This window comes from Theropithecus gelada, chromosome 3 (genome assembly GCF_003255815.1).
Source record: "Theropithecus gelada isolate Dixy chromosome 3, Tgel_1.0, whole genome shotgun sequence".
NCBI lineage: Eukaryota > Metazoa > Chordata > Mammalia > Primates > Cercopithecidae > Theropithecus > Theropithecus gelada.
The window spans coordinates 155,646,739-155,665,704 of NC_037670.1; the positions used below are offsets into that span (position 1 = coordinate 155,646,739).

At 42.3% G+C, this 18,966-nt stretch overlaps 1 protein-coding gene and 1 pseudogene across 1 annotated transcript in view; both read left to right on the plus strand.

Moving 5' to 3' along the window:
- MKLN1 (muskelin 1) overlaps positions 1-18,966 on the plus strand; it is a 375,585-nt gene that overhangs the window by 117,217 nt on the left and 239,402 nt on the right. The gene's annotated exons all lie outside the window — the stretch shown is intronic.
- On the plus strand, positions 13,978-14,388 carry LOC112620754 (annotated as a pseudogene).

The following is an 18,966-nucleotide window of genomic DNA, read 5'->3' on the forward strand; positions in this document are numbered from 1 at the left end:
TAAAATGAAGACAATAAGATCTCTTTTATGGGTTTTTGTGAGAATTAAAATGAAATCATGCAAGTGAAGAACCAGACACAGTTACATCTCATCCTCACCCTCTCTTGATGCTAAAACAGTTCAAATGTTGAAACACTACTTTGGAACATAAGTCTTATCAATCAATTTAAAAGATCCGTGCCACATTTTCCCATTATTAACACAATCTTCCTTGACAGAACAGTTTCTTCTGACTTACACTTGCAAGTTTTTTAAAGGCGTAGGATTGGACTTGTTCACCAAAAATCCAAACTCTGTAAAATATTTTAAAGAGTTGATTGTGAGTCAGTAGAGGTGATCGTAGCCCAGAGAAAACAAAAACCCAAGAAGCATTGAGTAAGTGGTCCTGAGGTGGTCAGGTTATAGTCTGGTTTTATATATTTTGGAGAGGCAGGAGTTACAAGCAAAGACGTAAATCAATCAATACACAGAAGGTGTATATTGGCTCGGTCCAAAAAGATGTGATATCTTGAAGCAAGATGTAGGGGGAGGGTGTGGAGCTTAAGCCGTAGGTGGGTTTTAGGGATTTTTTTTTTTTTAATTATACTTTAAGTTCTGGAGTACATGTGCAGAATATGCAGGTTTGTTACATAGGTATACACGTGCCACGGTGGTTTGCTGCACCCATCAAACCGTCATCTACATTAGGTATTTCTCCTAATGCTATCCCTCCCTTAGCCACCCACCCCGCGACAGGCCCCAGTGTGTGATGCCCTTGCCCCCTTTTGTTGAGAGAGTTAAGCTATTATCTAAAGACTTGAAGTTAGCAGAAAAAAATGTCTGAGTTAAGATAGAGGAGTTGTGGGGACCAAGGCCTTTGTTATGTAGAGGAGGCCTCCTAGATCACAACCCGCAGAGAGAATACATGGCCAATGTCTCTTTTCAGACCTGTGTGTGTGTGTGTGTGTGTGTATGTTGTTGTTGTTGTTGTTGTTGTTTTGAGACAGGGTCTCACTGTGTTACCCAGGCTGGACATATGTGGTGGCAAGACCATGGCTCACCGCATCCTCAACCTCCTGGGCTCAGGCGATCCATCCGCTTCCACCTCCCGAGGAACTGGGACTGCAAGCCCACGCCTCCACAGGCTGCTAAATTTTTTTGTTATTCATAGTAATGGGGTCTTGCCATGTTGCCCTGACTGGTCTCGAACTCCTGGGCTCAAGTGATCCTCCTGTCTCAGCCTCCTGAAGTGCTGGGATTATAAGCCCGAGCCACTGCACCCAGCCAATGAATCTCCCTTAGATCTAACAAAGCCTGGCTGCATTAATAGAGATTCTCTACAGATGCAGGTTTCCCCCTTTCATGATGGCTTTGCAGGGCTACTTCAAAATATGTCAAAGAAATATACTTTGGACTAAAATATTTTTATTTCCTTCAGGGTCTTCTGTCCTGTGGCTATATGAGAGTCAGTTTGGAAAGTAAGCCACATTATACCAGGTTAATTTTTAAAAATCCATTTAACAAGATTCTGTGGTTTGTAGGGTGTGACTTAACACTTGCCTGACATGGCTTTAGGTCTTGTTTATAATTTGGTATCTTACTGCCACAAAAAGTCTGTTTTGACAGTCTTATGGTCTCTATTTTAATATTAATATGGGTCAGTTGTGCCCAAATCCAAAAGGGAGGAGGTATAAGGAGGTGTGTCCCACCTCCCTTCCCATCATGGCTGGGAATTCAGTTTTTTTGGATTTTCTGGGGGTTCCCTTGGCCAAAAGGGGGTCTATTTAGTTGGGGGGCTTAGTATTTTATATTTGGTTTACAAACTTATTTATTGGTCACCAGAAGAAATCCCAGTGGTGGGGATGATGAGGAGGCAGCAGCTCTGTTTGCTGCTGAGTTATTTTCACATGTAGTCCCTTGTGGGGGCCAAAGCACCTTGGATGCTGATCCGCCATATTGACTTCTGATTAACCCCAGTTCTGGGAAGGCTTCTAAGATTTCCAGTTTATCTGTTGTTCCTTATGTAAGAGCATGTATTTACCATGCATCTTCCCTTAGGTCAAAACAACCTTAATCGTAAATCTTACCATTAGTCAGCTTCACATGGCATCCTTGCCTTTCCCTGCAGGGTAATTTCAATTGTCCTGTGCCTTCCTTCCCTATAGTACATAAGCCCTGAGTCTGGGTGAGTAATGGCACAGGGAGCCTCCGTCTCATCTTGCAACTGACCAGGATATCATGGCTTCTGTTTATATGTCTCTATTGGCCAGGCACAGTGGCTCACACCTGTAATCCCAGCACTTTGGGAGGCTGAGGCAGATGGATCACTTAAGGTCAGGAGTCCGAGACCAACTTGCCCAACATGATGAAACCCCATCTCTACTAAAAAAACAAAAGTTAGCTGGGCATGGTGGCGGATACCTGTAGTCCCTGCTACTTGGGAGGCTGTGGCACGAGAATCGTTTGAACCTGGGAGGCAGAGGTTGCAGTGAGCCTAGATCGCACCACTGCACTCCAGCCTGGGTGACTGAGCAAGACTCCGTCTCAAAAAAAAAAAGTTTTAAATCTGATGGGTCTGGCAGGGCAGGAGAGGAGAAGATACACATTCAACCAAACAAGGATTGTAGCAGTACAGAGGAGGGACAGTTAGCACGTCAGGAAAAGCTTCAGAGAGTTCATACGTAGGAAATGAGTCTTAATCTATCAGTCCCTGGCTGTCAAAAGATAGTTGGGACAAAGCACTTCAGGTAGAACCCCAATGCTTGTTTCTTCCCCACTGTGTATAACTACATGCAGCCTGAAGCACTTGGCTCCATCGTCTTGAACCTGTGCAGCTGTCTTCCTCTTGCTCCAGGTGACATAAGGGCTTCCTTGGAAGCAGCAGCATTTATTAGTGCTGGTTCCAATCAGAGAACTGACCTTAGAACTCGACTGTTGCTCTTGTGGCCTGGGCCAGAAAACAGCTGGAGTGGTTTGAACTCGCTGCAGGAGGATGTACACGTTGAGGCGGTGCATGTGTGCATGCTCGTCTGTGCAGATCTGTGTCTGTGTGTCTATGAGTCTGAGTGTGTGTGGGTGTGTGTCCATTTGGATGGGTGGCTAGATGTTTATATGTAGGTGTTGCCACCAAAAACAAAAGTGGGTATTCAGAAAACAAAGTGACAGCTCAAAACCTCAGACAAGCTGAAAGACTGCTCAGAGAAGGGGGAGGTTGAAACAACTTCAACCAAAACAAAATGAAACGGAGAAGGAAGTTGCATCAGAAGAGGAAGAATGCCAATGTCATGCTGAAGAACCACAAATGTCACAAAATAAAAATAAAACGTGTGATTCTTATTTTACCTAGTCAAATACTATTACAATTTTTTCTCCTTTAGAGTGTTAAAAATTACTGAAATTATAATATTTAGTTCAGCGAACATGAAGGACACAGAAAAACACAAACAAAAAATTCATTCCTATAATTTTTTAATGTTATATACATCATATTTTATTTATTTGGATCAGTGATTGATTTTAACTTTGCTTTCTACCTCCATATAAAAGTTTTTCTCCAGCATTTAAAAAATATTAAAAACACATTCTGAAATTGACTTATTGAAGAACATGTAAAAGGTCTTATTATTAGCACAAATTGAGAAATTATAATAAAGATACTCTAATAGCGAAGTGATTAAAGATGTCAGAACAAAAAATTATAGATCCCAGGGATGCTATTAAGTTTTTCAATTTCAGTTCATGTAGAAATGTTAGCTCCTTTGCCACAAAGAAATAAAAGAGTAGTTTTCCTTTTGATTAGATTCTTGTAACCACACACGTGAAAAATTTATAGGATTGGCTTAGGTGAGGGGGTTTTATAAAATGTTAATATAATATTGGAATAAGCTTGGCATCCAGTTCTCAGATAAGTCTTTTGAATCTATTACTTTATAATTATAGTGATATTGATTGGCTTTCCATCACCTTCCTAGAATTATAACGACATCCAATGATTAACTGATTTGCCAATCTCACAAATAGTTAAAAGAATATTGAGTTTTTGGCAGTGAACTAGGGAAGTTTGTGTGCTTTTTGTTAAAATGAAAGACTGTACTTCTCAACTGAATACATTTTTAGTACATACACGAGTTTACCAGCAAAGGTAACTAGAGAGTGAGCTTGGGGTGCCCAGAGTGAAAGGAGCTCGGGAGGTTGAGATTGCAATGAGCTACGATGCCACTGTACTCCAGCCTGCGTGACAGAGGGAGACCCTGTCTCCAAAAAATAAGTAAGTAAATAAATAAATAAATAAAAATAATTAATAATTAGGAAGAGAAAAGCCAGTGATCATGAGGAAAGGGAACCACTGAGTATAATGCTCACTTTATGTGCATACAGGGGGAACTCCACAAATAATTGTGGAAGGAGAGAATGAGTGAAATGAGTGCATAAATAATAAGTACAAAGAAAGCGGCATAAATATTTAATTCAAAATGGAGTTTAGACTGGGCATGGTGGCTCTTGCCAGGAATCTCAGCACTTTGGGAGGCCGAGGAGGGAGAATTGTTTGAGCCCACAAGTTCGAGACCAGCCTGAGCAACATAGTGAGACTCTGTCTTGGCAAACAAACAAACAAACAAAACCAAACCCCAAAACGAAATAATTAGCTGGGCAAGATAGTACGTGCTTGTGGTCCCAGCCACTCGGGAGGCTGAGGTGGGAGATCGCTTGAGCTCAGGAGGTTGAGATTGCAGTGAGCTACGATGCCACTGCACTCCAGCCTGGGTGACAGAGGGAGACCCTGTCTTCCAAAACTAACTAAATAAATAAATAAAAATAAAGTTTCCATTTGGCGTCATGACAGGGTTGTAGCATATTTTCCCCATGACGCTGTCTTGGTGATGTGCAAGTTGTATACTTTTCAGAAGCTGCAATGCCCTTAAAGAAAGAAAACATCTACGAAATTAGTTTTGGGAAGAAATGAAAATCTATGCAAAACAAACTTTTTAGATATTTTAAAAATATTTTACAAGTCTAAATTCATTGTTCCTTTAGGAACATAAAAATATGCAAGTATAAAATGGTTTACTCATAAAATTATTAAATGCTTAAAATTATAACTTATTCAAATAATATGAATGTACTAATTGAGACTTTTAAAAATCTTTAAAACTAATTACCAATGGGGCTACGACCTACTGGACTTTAAGACATCAAATATCATTCAGCTTCTGCCAACTGAGAAAAAAAAAACAAAAAGAGGAGAAGCCATAAACATCACAGTGAAAACACATACCAGAGTTATGTTTTCTTCTAGATCTTCCATAAGGCATTTATTTTCAGAAAAGGTATAGGAAGAAGCACTTTTTTAATAAAAAAGAAAGCATTTTTCTTTTCTTTTCTTTTTTTTTTTTTTTTGAGATGAAGTCTTGCTCTGTCCCCCAGGCTGGAGTGCAAAGGCATGATCTCGGCTCATTGCAACCTCCACTTCCCGGGTTCAAGTGATTCTCCTGCCTCAGCCTCCTGAGTAGCTGGGATTACAGGCGCCTGCCACCATGCCCAGCTAATTTTTGTATTTTTAGTAGAGACGGGGGTTTCACCATGTTAACCAGGCTGGTCTTGAACTCCTGACCTCAGGCGATCCGCCCGCCTCAGCCTCCCAAAGTGCTGGGATTGCAGGCATGAGCCACCGCGCCCGGCCTTTATTTTTAAAAAATAGCCTAAGAGAGGATGGGGAAGAAGAAGAAAATTAACCAAATTCATTAGTTGTAACTTTTTTTTCAAGCATTCACATTTCTGTATAACGTGTGAATGTCCCCAAATTTGCCAGGTTCCCTGCTTCCTAGGCTTCCAGTCTCCAAGGGTTCTTCATCTGCACTAATTTCCTGACTCAGAATTTGCCAAGGGTCTCAAGTACACTCCAGAGGACTCGTGTAAACTGGCTAGGCCAGCTTGTGTTCTGGGAAGCTTGTCTTTTCTGGTGGTGTTCCCAAGAAATAGGAAAGAGAAAAGATGATGTGTGGACTTAGAGATGATGTGTGATACTAAGTTTTGCTTTATATTTTAACTGTCCAGCTCTTTCCTTCAATGAATGGCAAGCCATTCTCAATTCCTGCTCTTCTGTACTGAAGAATTTAGCATCTCTTTCCCTGGAGATCCAAGGAACTTTGCTCTTTGCCCAAAATACCTCTCTCTCCCAAAGCAATTTCTCCTCCTTTGAGAAAGGCTGTCGTGTCAGGCTGCACTGCCCTTGAACCAGACAACTTTCTCTGCTTGTCTTTATCTGTCTAAATAAAGCTAACCTACATTTGCTGTCTAATTCATTCGGATGCTTGCTGATGCTATTTAAAGCATCCCTCAAGGCCCAGTGGAAAACAAGATGCATTATCTCCAGTAGGGAACCTTTAGGTTTGCTCATCATTTAAGGAATTCAAGAATCTAAAGAATCCATTCAATCTTCCCTGGTTCAGACATGAAGGACACGGGGCTCTCCATATTTTCTTTTTTACTCCAGGCAGTCTTCTTTGACTTGTACGTGGCTGAGATCAGTTGATGCAAAAGGAGGTAGCTAGAAAGTCAATCTCAATCATTCTCTTTCTCTCTCTCTCTCTCTCTCTGTGAGCCTGAAGACAAGAAGACACACACACACTCTCTCTGTGTGTGTGTGTGTGTGTGTGTGTGTGTGTGTGTGTGTGTGATAGAGAGCGCGCGTCTTCAGGCTTCATGAAATTCAACTTTTCTGAAGATTAATTGCTCAACAGAATGTATGTTTCACTCTGGGCTCTGATGATTGGTTAGTCCACTGTGAATTGCCTCTCAAGAAACAAATGTAAAAGTTCAAAAGCAGCTGTCACCTTCGTGAACAGACTTCTGGTGAGTTTTTGGCTTGTTTCCATCACACTCTCTTCAGCCTCCATATGACGATTTGTTACAGAATCCTGGTACTGCTACATTCCGGAAAGGAAAAGGAAATTCTCCAGGGATAGGAGCAGAATCTCGGGGATGTAAATAGGACTCCACTGTGAACTTATATTTGACTGGGGAAATCTGTTGTATCTTTTTTGAGTTCCGATATTTCTGTTAGCCTGTCGGCTTGCTTAGAGGGAGGGAGAGCTGCTACAATGGGATTGTTTTAACCATTGGTGCCCCGCTGCTACCTTAGGCACATACTTATTAGCAGCATCCATTTGTTCAGCTACAATTCTATGACGTCCATTGCAGTGAGTGAGTCAGAAGCCACAAGCTAACAGGTCTATTCCTTCCCACCGTCACCTAGGAAACCAATGCATCATCCACAGGAAATGCAGGCCCTGATGGGGAGTGTGCCCAGATCGAGTTATAAAGCTGGCAATGAGTTTTTCAAAGGAGGTCAATTAATAATTTGTAGAATCTTAGTCTAGGGTGAGAGATGGATCCAGCCTCTTGGGTATGGATTGAGGGCTGTCAGGCAGAAATATCAGGAGAAATTAATCAGCTAAAATATAAGTAGTAACTAAAATGTAAGCAGTAAGATGTCTGCTTGATAAGAATTTGACCAAAGGTAAGACATATGGAGATATAATTTGATTTCTCTAGCAAATAGCATTTATTTGCCCAATAGCTGAGGGTATTTTTTTGGTATGGTTGTACAGTATGTGAAATGAGATAAGGAAATTGACAACACATAAAACAAAGCTTTCTGCTGAATGAAATGTATGTCCCCTTTCTCATGGTCCCTATCCCCGTTAAAAAAGTGATGGACGCCAGGCACGGTGGCTCACGCCTGTAATCTCAGCAGTTTGGAAGGCCGAGGTGGGCAGATCACTTGAGGTCAGGTGTTTGAGACAGCCTGTCCAACATGGTGAAACTACGTCTCTACTAAAAATACAAAAATTAGCCGGACATGGAGGTGCACACCTGAAGTCCTAGCTAATAGGGAGGCTGAGGTGGGAGGATCACTTGAATTCAGGAAGTGGAGGTTGCAGTAAGCCAAGATTGCACCACTGCACTCCAGCTTGGGTGACAGAGTGAGATTCCGTCTCAAAAAAAAGAGAAAAAAGAAAAGTGATGGAGAGGGCCGGGTGTGATAGTGCAGTGGCTCATACTTGTAATTCCAGCACTTTGGGGGGCATAGGTAGGAGGATCACTTGAGGCCAGGAGTTTAAGACCAGCTTGGGCAACATAGCAAGTCCCTGTTTCTACATAAAATATTTAAAAATTAGCTGGGCATGGTGGTGCACACCTGTAGTTCTAGCTACTCAGGAGGCCTAGGTGGGAGGATAACTTGAGCCCAGCAGTTCAAGGCTGCAGTGAACTATGATCACACACCATTGCACTCCAGCCTGGGCGACAGACCGAGACTCTGTCTCTAAAGAAAAGAAAAGAAAAGAAAAGAAAAGAAAAGAAAAGAAAAGAAAAGAAAAGAAAAGAAAAGAAAAGAAAAGAAAAGAAAAGGAAAAAGAAAAATATGGAGAAAACCACAGTCTGGTTCCCCCCAAGCTCTCACTGATTTTTTGTTTGTTTGCTTATTTTTTGCCTATGCCTGATTTTCTCTTTTCTTAATGACTACAGTTTGGTATAATCCATTGGCCTAGTCACAGTATCCAGATATCTGTGGATACAAGTGTAGTACAGCTGAGAAAAATTACCTATACGGTTTCATGTTGTTTGATGAGTTTAGCATTTCCGGGTTGATTTACATTCCCATACTCCTATGAGTGAGATATTTTACATCAAAGTAGAGAGTGAAGTCTCCCAGAACTTCCTGCTTTAGACCTAAAGCATGTTAGAAAGCAGAAAAAAAAATCCGAAAAATCACCTGGTCCAACTACCTCATTTTTCACATGGGAAATGATTCCCAGAAATGTGGAATGACTTGTCTAAGGTCACAAAGTAGATATCAGTGTGAATGTTAGAGCCAGAGGAAAGGAGATAGAAGAGATAGGAAGTTTGATCACAAGCTCTAAATTAGTCAACAGGTGACATGGTCACCTCGGAGACAATGAAAATATTAGACTGTATAAATCGAAGTATGCAGTCCTGACTAAGTGGGGCAAATGGTTCATCAAGGGGTGGTCAGTGTATGCCACGTTTATGATATGATGTTCTGTCCTGAGTACCCATTGAGTAGGAAGCAGTGATAGACCTGGGTGTGCCCAGAAGCAGGTAAAGATGGAGATAAGAGTTCTGGTAACTACAAGCAAGAAAAAAATAATTGACGAATGTTGACTATTTAGCCTGGAGACCAGGGGATTTGTCATGGAAGGGATGGGAGGGAGTATCATCAAAAATAACTAAAGGGTGGCTGGGTATGGTGGCTCATACTTGTAATTTCAGCACTTTGGGAGGCTGAGGCAGGTGGATCACCTGAGGTCAGGAGTTCGACACCAGCCTGGTCAACATGGCAAAACCCTGTCTCTACTAAAAGTACACAAATTATCTGGGCCTGGTGGCGGGTGCCTATAATTCCAGCTATTTGGGAGGCTGAGGCATGAGAATCACTTGAACCTAGGAGGCGGAGGTTGCAGTGAGCTGAGATCATGCCACTGCACTCCAGCCTGGGCAACAGAGTGAAACCCTGTAGCAAAAAAACTAAAGATCTATCTTGAAGAAGGCTCAGACTTATCTTGTGTGCCTGCAAAGGGCAGTCCTAAATTGGTACTAGTAAAGGATGACGGATATTAGCGCCATATAAGTAATGTTCTAATAATTTAAGCTGATTGAAGTATATTAAACTGACTGACATGGTAGTGAATTAATTCTTTCTCTCAGGAGGTGTTCATGTCTTCATTCACCCCAAAACATTTATTGAGCTGTTGCATTATGCCAGTCTTGCTAGACACTAAAGACACGATGGTGACTAACACAGCCACTTCCTGCAAAGAGATCGTAAGTCAATTGGAGGTCATGAGATCACTTATTTGCAGAGACAGGATGACCAGTCATGTAGAATGCCAAGGAAGAGAAGCAGGCATTGGACAGGAAGAAGTCTGGACTACAGGGACTCTGAGGTTGCTGCCTGTGTTAATTAAGGGAACACTAGCTGCTGTAATAATCAAACCTAAAAAATGTCTCATGGCTCAAGCCTGAAAGGAAATTTATTTCACACTCATCTGACATTCACCATGGATGTGGTAATAGTGGCTGATAGTGGTGGTTCTCTTCCAAGTGGTAATTCAAGGAACTAGGCCACTTCTATCTTGTGATTCTCCCACCTTCACATCTGCAACATGTGGCACTGACAGGCATTGACGTCCTGCTAACAGACGGGGAGAGAATATGGAGGATTGTGTGGGGAGGTTTTTATGGGCTGGACCTTAAAACAGAGAAGTAGTGCACATAAACTCTGCTCACATTCTATCCACTAGATTTCAGTCACATGGCCACATCTAGCTGCAAGGGAGGCTTAAAATTTGGTTGAGCTGTTTTCCTAGCAAAAAGAAGAACTGGGTTTTGTCACATGACTAGCAAATCTTCTACCACACTCTCCAAATCTGAGATTCTGTGATTATGGTGGCAGAACCAAGATAGGAATTTTTAAGGGGTGCTGGGGAGAGTGGCAGGGTGCTCCATTTATTTATTTTTAAAATTTCTTTTTATTTCATTTATTTATATTAATAATTGACTAATAAAAATAATATATATTTATGGTGTACAGTATGATGTTTTAATATATGCATACATTGTGGAATGGCTAAATCAAGCTAATTTATGTATTATGTGTTACCTCATATGCTGATCTTTTTCTTTTTTTTTTTTCAGACAGGGTCTCACTCTGTCACCCAGGCTGGAGTGTACTGATGTGAACATAGCTCATATCTCACTGCAGACTCAAACTCCTGGGCTCAAGTGACCCTTCCACCTCAGCCTCCCAGGTAGCTAGGGCTATAGGTACATGGCACACCTAGCTGATTTTTAAATTTTTGGTAGAGACAGGGTCTTGCTATGTTGCCCAGACTGATCTCAAACTCCTGGCCTTAAGCTGTCTTCCCACCTCAGTCTCCTAAATTACTAGGATTACATGTATGAGCTACCACACCCAGCCCTCATTTTTTTATGGTGAGAAAGGAATTTTGAAGTTGTCTTGTTTGATGCCAGAGTCATCCCATCCCATGTTTACATTAAATTTCTTCCCGGGTTGGACATGGTGGCTCATCCCTGTAATTCCAGCACTTTGGGAGGCTGAGATGGGAGGATCACTTAAAGCCAGGAGTTTGAGACCAGCCTGGCTAACGTAGTGAGACCCTATCTCTTAAAAGAAAAAGAAAGCCTTTCTGTTGAAGGTGTCCTATTAATAACATATTGTTAACTTTTAAAAAGCAAGGTAAGGCCAGGCTTGGTGGCTCACACCTATAATCCCAGCACCTTGAGAGGCTGAGGCAGGATGATCACTCAAGACCAGGAGTTCAAGACCAGCCTGGGCAACAGAATGAGACCCATCTCTAAAAAATTTAAAAAATTAGCAGGACATGATGGTGCGTGCTTGTAGTCCCAGCTACTTGGGAGGCTGGGGAGGGAAGATCGCTTGAGCCTAGGAAGTCAAGACTGCAGTGAGCCATGATCATGCCACTGTACTCCAGCCTGGGTGACAGAGCAAGATCCTGTCACAAACAAACAAACAAACAAACAAAAAAAACTAATGATGACTACTATAAGTAAAGCTCCCCCCGCCCCGCAGGGACTTGCCACTTCAGAATACTATAAAGTTAAAACGCTACCAAAAAATTAGGGAGAGGATGACTCTCCTTAATGTATGAGAAGCAGATTGTGAAGCTGCTCTAGATTTAGGTCTACTAGTAATCATGTCTAACAAATCAATAATTAAAAGGCAAATACTCAAATATAAATATTGGCAAAGGATATAAATGAAAAATCATAGAAAGAGATCTCAGTAACTATTATGTAAACATTAAAAAATGTTTTTCTCCTCAAAATGAAGAGAGATAAATGAAAAATAATATCTAATATAGACAAAAGTACATGGAAATAGGAACAGTGGTATTTTTCTGATGGAGATATTAGTTGGCAAAACCTTTCCAGAGGTAAATTTGGAAACCATATTAAAACATTAAACTCATTCATATGCTATAACCTGTAACTTCACCCTACTAATTTGTCCTAATAAAATATTCAGATAAACATAACCATTTATGGCAAATAATATTAATATCAGAATTTTTATGAGTCCGGCAAAAGGTGGATTAAATGACACAGTAGGCAAATGGGATACCAAGCTGTCATTAAAGAACTAGCTAAAAGCTAAAGGAAAATCTAAATATCTAGTGTTAAGAAAAAAGAGTGATTCAAAAATAGACACAGAAATGTGTATACACCTTACAAACCGGTGAGTCCTGAAAGACTGTTGTTAAGACAAACTGGCTAAGAGTGATTTAAGCTTAGAAAAACACCTTGGTCCTTCCAAGATTTAAATTAGGCAGAGCCCTCTTCTTGCTGATATTCATTCCATGGACCACTTTATTCGTAATAGATCCTTTCATACATACTGAAAATCAGTCAGGGCAGCCCTTGGTGAGCAAGTGTCCTAAAGTACTCCTTAGCAGGCTAGGCTGTGATCCCAGCACTTTGGGAGGCAAAGGAGGCCACTTGAGGCCAAGAGTTTGAGACCAGCCTGGCCAACATGGTGAAACCCTGTCTCTACTAAAAATACAAAAGTTAGCCAGGCGTGGTGGCACACACCTACAGTACCAGCTACTTGGGAGGCTGAGGCATGAGAATTGCTTGAACCTGGGAGGCAGAGATTGCAGTGAGCCAAGATCGCACCACTGCACTCCAGCCTGGATGACAGAATGAGACTCTGTCTCAAGTTAAAAAAATAAATAAATAAAAAGAACACCTTAGCAGCCCAGGGGCGGTGGCTCATGCCTGTAATTCCAGCACTTTGGGAGGCCAAGGTGGGAGAATTATTTGAGCCCAGGAGTTCAAGACCATCCTAGGCAACATAGTGAGAACTCGTTGCTACAAAAAATTTTTTAAAAGTAGCCAGGTGTGGTGGCCTGCACATATGGTCCCAGCTGCTAAGGAAGCTGATGGCACCACTGCACTCCAGCCTGGGTGAGATCTTGTCTAAATAAAACAAAGCAAAACAAAATAAAACAAAAAACTCCTTAGCACTGTCAGCACGCCTAGCTTTTAAGTACTTGAACACAATTTTAGCTTCCATCTGAATTAATATTTGGATCACAGGCAGTCAGAGTTGATGCTAGTTCTCTAATCACACGCTCAACATTGTTTCCATTTCTTTGATCACTTGCCCTTATTTTCTGCTAATTGCTGTTCATTGCATAGACCCCACCAGCATTTTTCACATTTTGAACCTTTTTGTCTTTCTGAATTACCCTGTTGACTAAGGATCCATCTCTTACCCACTTGCAACACATGATTTTTCTTACCACATTCAATCTGTTAATCTGTTTTATTCTCATCATAATCCTGAACATCGGATTATGCTCAATAGCACATTGAGCATTCTGAATTGTTTTTGCAATCATCAGACACTGAGGTTAATAATGTTGCAAAACACCTAAGATTAAATACAACAAATCTGCTGGCAATGGAAAACTGGCTGGCCAAGTCTAAGACCATCACGGCCAACTGCTATTGTCATCTGTTGAGGACAGGCAAAGTTGAAACACTTTTACTTTTGGAAGACAGTATTTTCCATCTCCGTGAAAGTTCACAACTGTCTAGGTATGGTGGCTCACACCTGTAATCCCAGTACTTTGGGAGGCTAAAGCAGGAGGATCACTTGAGGCCAGGAGTTTGAGACCAATTTGGGCACATAGCAAAACTCCATCTCTACAAAAAAAATTTAAAAATTAGCTGGATATGGTGGTGCATGCCTGTAGTCCCAGCTACTCAGGAGGCTGAGGTGTGAGGATCCCTTGAGCCCAGGAGTTTGAGACTAAAGTTAACTGTGATTGCACCACTGCCCTCCAGGCTGGGTGACAGAGCGAGACCCTGTCTCTTAAAAAGAAAAAGGAAAGTTCCTTTTTGCTGTAGGCCTGAGTGGTTGCTGCTGAAATGGGCAAGTTCATGAAACCTGGGAAGGTGGTGCTTGTCCTGGCTGGATGCTATTCCGGATGCAAAGCCATCATGGTGAAGAACATTGATGATGGTACCTCAGATCGCCCCTATAGCCATGCTTTGGTGGCTGGAATCGACTGCTATCCCCGTAAGCTGACAGCTGCCATGGGCAAGAAGAAGATCGCCAAGAGGTCAAAGATCAAGTCTTTTGTGAAAGTTTATAACCACAGTCACCTAATGCCCACAAGGTACTCTGTGGATATCCCCTTGGACAAAACTGTCATCAATAAAGGTGTCTTCAGAGGCCCTGCTCTTAAACACAAGACCCAACAAGAGGCCAAGGTCGAGTTTGAAGAGAGATACAAGACAGGCAAGAACAAGTGGTTCTTCCAGAAGCTGTGGTTTTAGATGCTTCGTTTTGGTCATTAAAAATTAAAAAGAAAAAAAAAAAGGAAAGTTCACAGATGGCCAAACTTTTGCACAGCCATGGTACCATCCTAGTGAAGTACATTTGAGACAATAGTCATCAAATTACATATAAATACGTAATCAACCAAAATTATTTTTAGGTTGTTCAATTGGTTTACGTTGTCTGAATTGGCAGAAGCCAGGGGTTTGATTTCTGTGTTGGTTATTTAACACACGAAGAAAAATTGTGCCACTCAAATAGTCTATACCTTTGTCTAGCCGTCTCACAAACACCTGCTTTTTAGGGGACCTAGATACAGTATGTTGGGGGACAGTCGTGTCATTTCCACAGTCCATATAGAACAATGCCGTTACCGACCTTTGTAAAAGTGTGTGAGCCTGGACTCTGCAAACTCAAAACCTTGAGTAGCCATTAGCAGGAAAGAAGACACCTTAGTCATATATTTAATTTGTTTTAAAAGTATGTCAGGCCCCGTGATGTAGCTCATGCCTGTAATCCCAGCACTTTGGGAGGCCGAGGTGGACGGATCACCTGAAGTCGGGAGTTCAAGACCAGCCTGGCCAACATGGCGAAACCCTGTCTCTACTAAAAATATAAAAAATTAGCTAGGCGTGGTGGCACACTCCTGTAGTCCCAGCTACTCAGGAGGCTGAGGCAGGAGAATCGCTTGAACCTGGGAGGTGGAGGTTGAAGTGAGCTGAGATTGTGCCACTGCACTCCAGCCTGGGCAACAGAGCAAAACTCTGTCTCAAAAAAACAAACAAACAAAAAATATGGTTGGATCACAAGATTCTCCAAATGTAAAATACTAAAGAAAGTCAAAAGAGGCTCATTCTTCTAATTGAGATTTAAAAAATTGAGTGGTACCCAAGTTCCCTCTACTCCCTGGGAACCTGATGACCATTAATGCCTATTGAGTTAGTTTTTGGGGATTTGCCAAAGGACAGGTGGGTGTCACTAGAGAATGCTGCACATTTCTCAAAGTAGAGAAGGCTACAGATTCACAACTCAGCTTCTGGCTTCAAATGCAATTTTCTTCCTCTGTTTTCATGACCCGCTCCTCCCTCCAACGCCAGAGCTGCAGGCAGTTCTCTAAATAACACTATGTCCCTGGCCTCCTAGCTCCCATTTGAACATTTCAGCAGGGCTCCTCTGAAGTCTGCCCCCCACCACCTCCCCTCTCACAGGCTTCTTGTTCGTGAGTCAGCCCGTGACTCACCTCACTCATTAGCGGAACTCAGAATGCCTCTCCACCCTCTGGATCCCTTTTGTCTCCCTGCTTATAACTGGTTTCCTGGCAGCCTAAGGTCTATGGACAGCTTTGAGGCTAGAAGGTGGGTCGCTACTAAGATGGTCTGCTCAGTAAAGAGGTTGGCAGACAGCAAGTAGAGTTACAATGATGATGATGATGATGATGATGATGATGATGCAGCATGCAGTTGCCTCAAAAGGACTTTGGCAGCCAGATTTGGCATGTCTGCCCGTGTTGGCTCATAGGATAGCAGCACAGGGGTCCTTGATTCTTGGCCCCTTCTTTTCTCTTTCTAGTCTTTTCTTTCCCTCTTCACCCACCCTTCCTCTGCACACATGCCCGAATGTACAAGGGGAATGCTTCTGGGCTCTGCTCTCTGTGGAAAGGCAGGGAAAAGGGCGACATCCCTACGGGGGGCACCCTTTCCTCCAGCCTTTGTAGCTCTGTTCTCATTTCTACTCATTTGATTTTACATCCCAATGCTTTCTGTTTTGTGAGAGGTAGACTAGAAGGGATGAATGAGAAAAGGCTTTACGCCTTGTTGGTGCCTCCTGGGCATATAAAAAAGCCCAGTGACATGATGCTAATAAGAAACTCTAAATTCACGGTCAAAAATATCAGAACCAAAGCACTGTTATTAATTCATTAATCTTACTTAAAGGCTTTTGTAAAATGGTGATACAGTCAAGTGCTGCATGACGACATTTCAGTCAGCGACAGACTGCATGTACAGTGGTGATCCCATAAGATTATTATACTGTCTTTTCTTTTTCTTTTTTTTTGAGACAGAGTCTCACTCTGTTGCCCACGCTGAGAGCAGTGGCATGATCTAAGCTCACTGCAACCTCTGTCTCCTAGGTTCAAGCAATTCTCCTACCTCAGCCTCCTGAGTAGCTAGGATTACAGGTGACCACCACCATGCCCAGCTAATTTTTGCATTTTTAATAGAGATGGGATTTCACCACATTAGCCAGGCTGGTCTTGAACTCCTGCCCTCAGGAGTTCACCCTCAGGTGATCCCCCCGCCTCGGCCTCCCAAAGTACTGGGATTACAGGTGTGAGCCACTGTGCCCGGCCCTGTACTGTCGTTTTACGGTACCTTTTCTATGTTTAGATATGCTTCGATACACAAATACTACTGTGTTACAGTTGCCTACAATATTCAGTACAGGAACATGCCATACAGGTTTGTAGCCTAGGAGAAATAGGCTATGCCATGTAGTCTAGGTGTGCAGTGGGCTTATCCCATCTAGGTTTGTGTAAGTGCACTCTGTGATGTTCGCACAACGATGAAGTCTCCTAACAATGCATTTCTTAGAATGCATCCCTGTCATTAAACAATGCATGACTGTAGTTTACTCAGCTGAATGACAGTTTTCATTAAGTCTCATGATTTCTTTTGAAAGGGACCCCAGAGACCATCCTGTCCACCCTTTTGTTCAATGGGCAGATGCATGATTGCTGTGCACCTGTGATGGTCAAAGCCCAAGCCAGGTGCCCTAGGACCGGACTTCTGAAGCCCCTGAGATGCAGATCTGGTTCTGGAGGCCTGGGAAGGGGGCCCAAGATACTGCATTTCTATAATCTCCTTGGGGATGTCCATGCCACCAGCCCACAGACCACACTTTGAGTAGCAACCTTGTAGGCACTCTGCACAAAGCTAGATGAGGCTTGACTTGTCACCGGAGAACATCCGGGGCCATAGGCTCCATGAGGCTGCCCTCTACACCCTGCCTCGTCAGCTGCTGATGTTTGCTTGCAAGGCCCGGGGAATGCCGACCAATTCTTGCAAGTGCGCTTGACTTTCTTGTGTCTTCACCCCCAGCCAGGGGTGTTAAAATGAGAAGATTCGGGTTTGGGATTAAGACAAGAAAAAGGGCCCATAAAACTTCACCCTGGACTATGAAGTCTAGTCTGGGCCATCTTACAAGAGAGCTCTAAACCCACATTTTAGGCAGATTCTGTTTAACAATAAAGTATTTCTTTGATTGCTACAGAGATCTCTTTTTATGATTTGTTTGTTCATGTCCTTTGCTGATTTTTCTATTGGAGTCTTGGCCTTTTAATTATTGAGCTGTAACAGCTCTTTATTACAATATTAAGCAAAATCCCCCTTCCTCCAATAAAGTGATTTTAGTCTTTGTTGTTTTTGTTTTTGTTGTTGTTGTTGTTGTTTTGTTTTTTGTTTTTTGACTAATTTTTTGTAGAGACGGGGTTTTGCCATGTTGCCCAGGCTGGACTCCTGGCCTCAAGTGATCTACCCACCTCAGCCTCCCAAAGTGCTGGGATTACAGGTGTGAGCCACTGTGCTTGACTGTTTTTAGACTTTTAACTTTATCTATTAAATTTAGATCTTAGATTCTAGGGCTATCTTGCTAATCTGAGCAAGTCGCTTTGCTTCTTGTGATGTGGTTTCTTTCTGTACCTGCAAATGGAGAGGATAAAGATGACTTATCTCAGGGCACTGTTGAGAGTGGAAAGAAAGTGTGTGTGTGGTAGTGCTGTACAGATGTAGGGCATAGTTAGCTTGTTTTCAGAGCCTGTATTAATCTGATCAGTTTTTTAAACCTAGTGTGGAACACGGCAAACTGGTGTTGACAACTACAAGTTTTGTTTTGTTCTGTTTTTAGTTTGTTTTGATTAAACAAACACTATTGAGCACTTCCAAGTACTCTGAGTTGTAACTTCTCATTGTGTTAAGATACATGAAGCAGAGTTGGAAGCTGCCTACTGAGAGCTTTTCTTTTTCTTTTTTTCTTTTTTTTTTTTTTTTTTTTTTTTTGAGATGGAGTCTTGCTCTGTCGCCCTGGCTGGAGTACAGTGGCGCCATCTCAGCTCACTACAACCTCCGCTTTCCAGGTTGAAGCGATTCTCCTGCCTCAGGCTCTTGAGTAGCTGGGATTACAGGCGCGCGTACCATCACGCCTGGCTAATTTTTGTATTTTTAGTAGAGATGGGGTTTCACCATGTTGGTCAGGTTGGTCTCGAACTCCTGACTTCGTGATCTGCCCACCTCGGCCTTCCAAAGTGCTGGGATTACAGGTGTGAGCCACTGCGCCCAGCTTACTGAGAGCTTTATATGTGTGAAGGTGCTCGTGATTCTGTTTCCCTTTGCCTCCTAAAATACAATTATACCTTCTAAGTTGTCAACAGATGCCATCTTCCACCACTACTAAATGTCCAATCAAAACTGCCCCAGTACAAGGCAAATGACCGGGTTGTTCCTTGGTTTCCACATTTGCTGTCTCATCTCTGTTAGAACCTTACAGCTGTTAAAATTATTTATTTCTATAGTAGAAGTTAT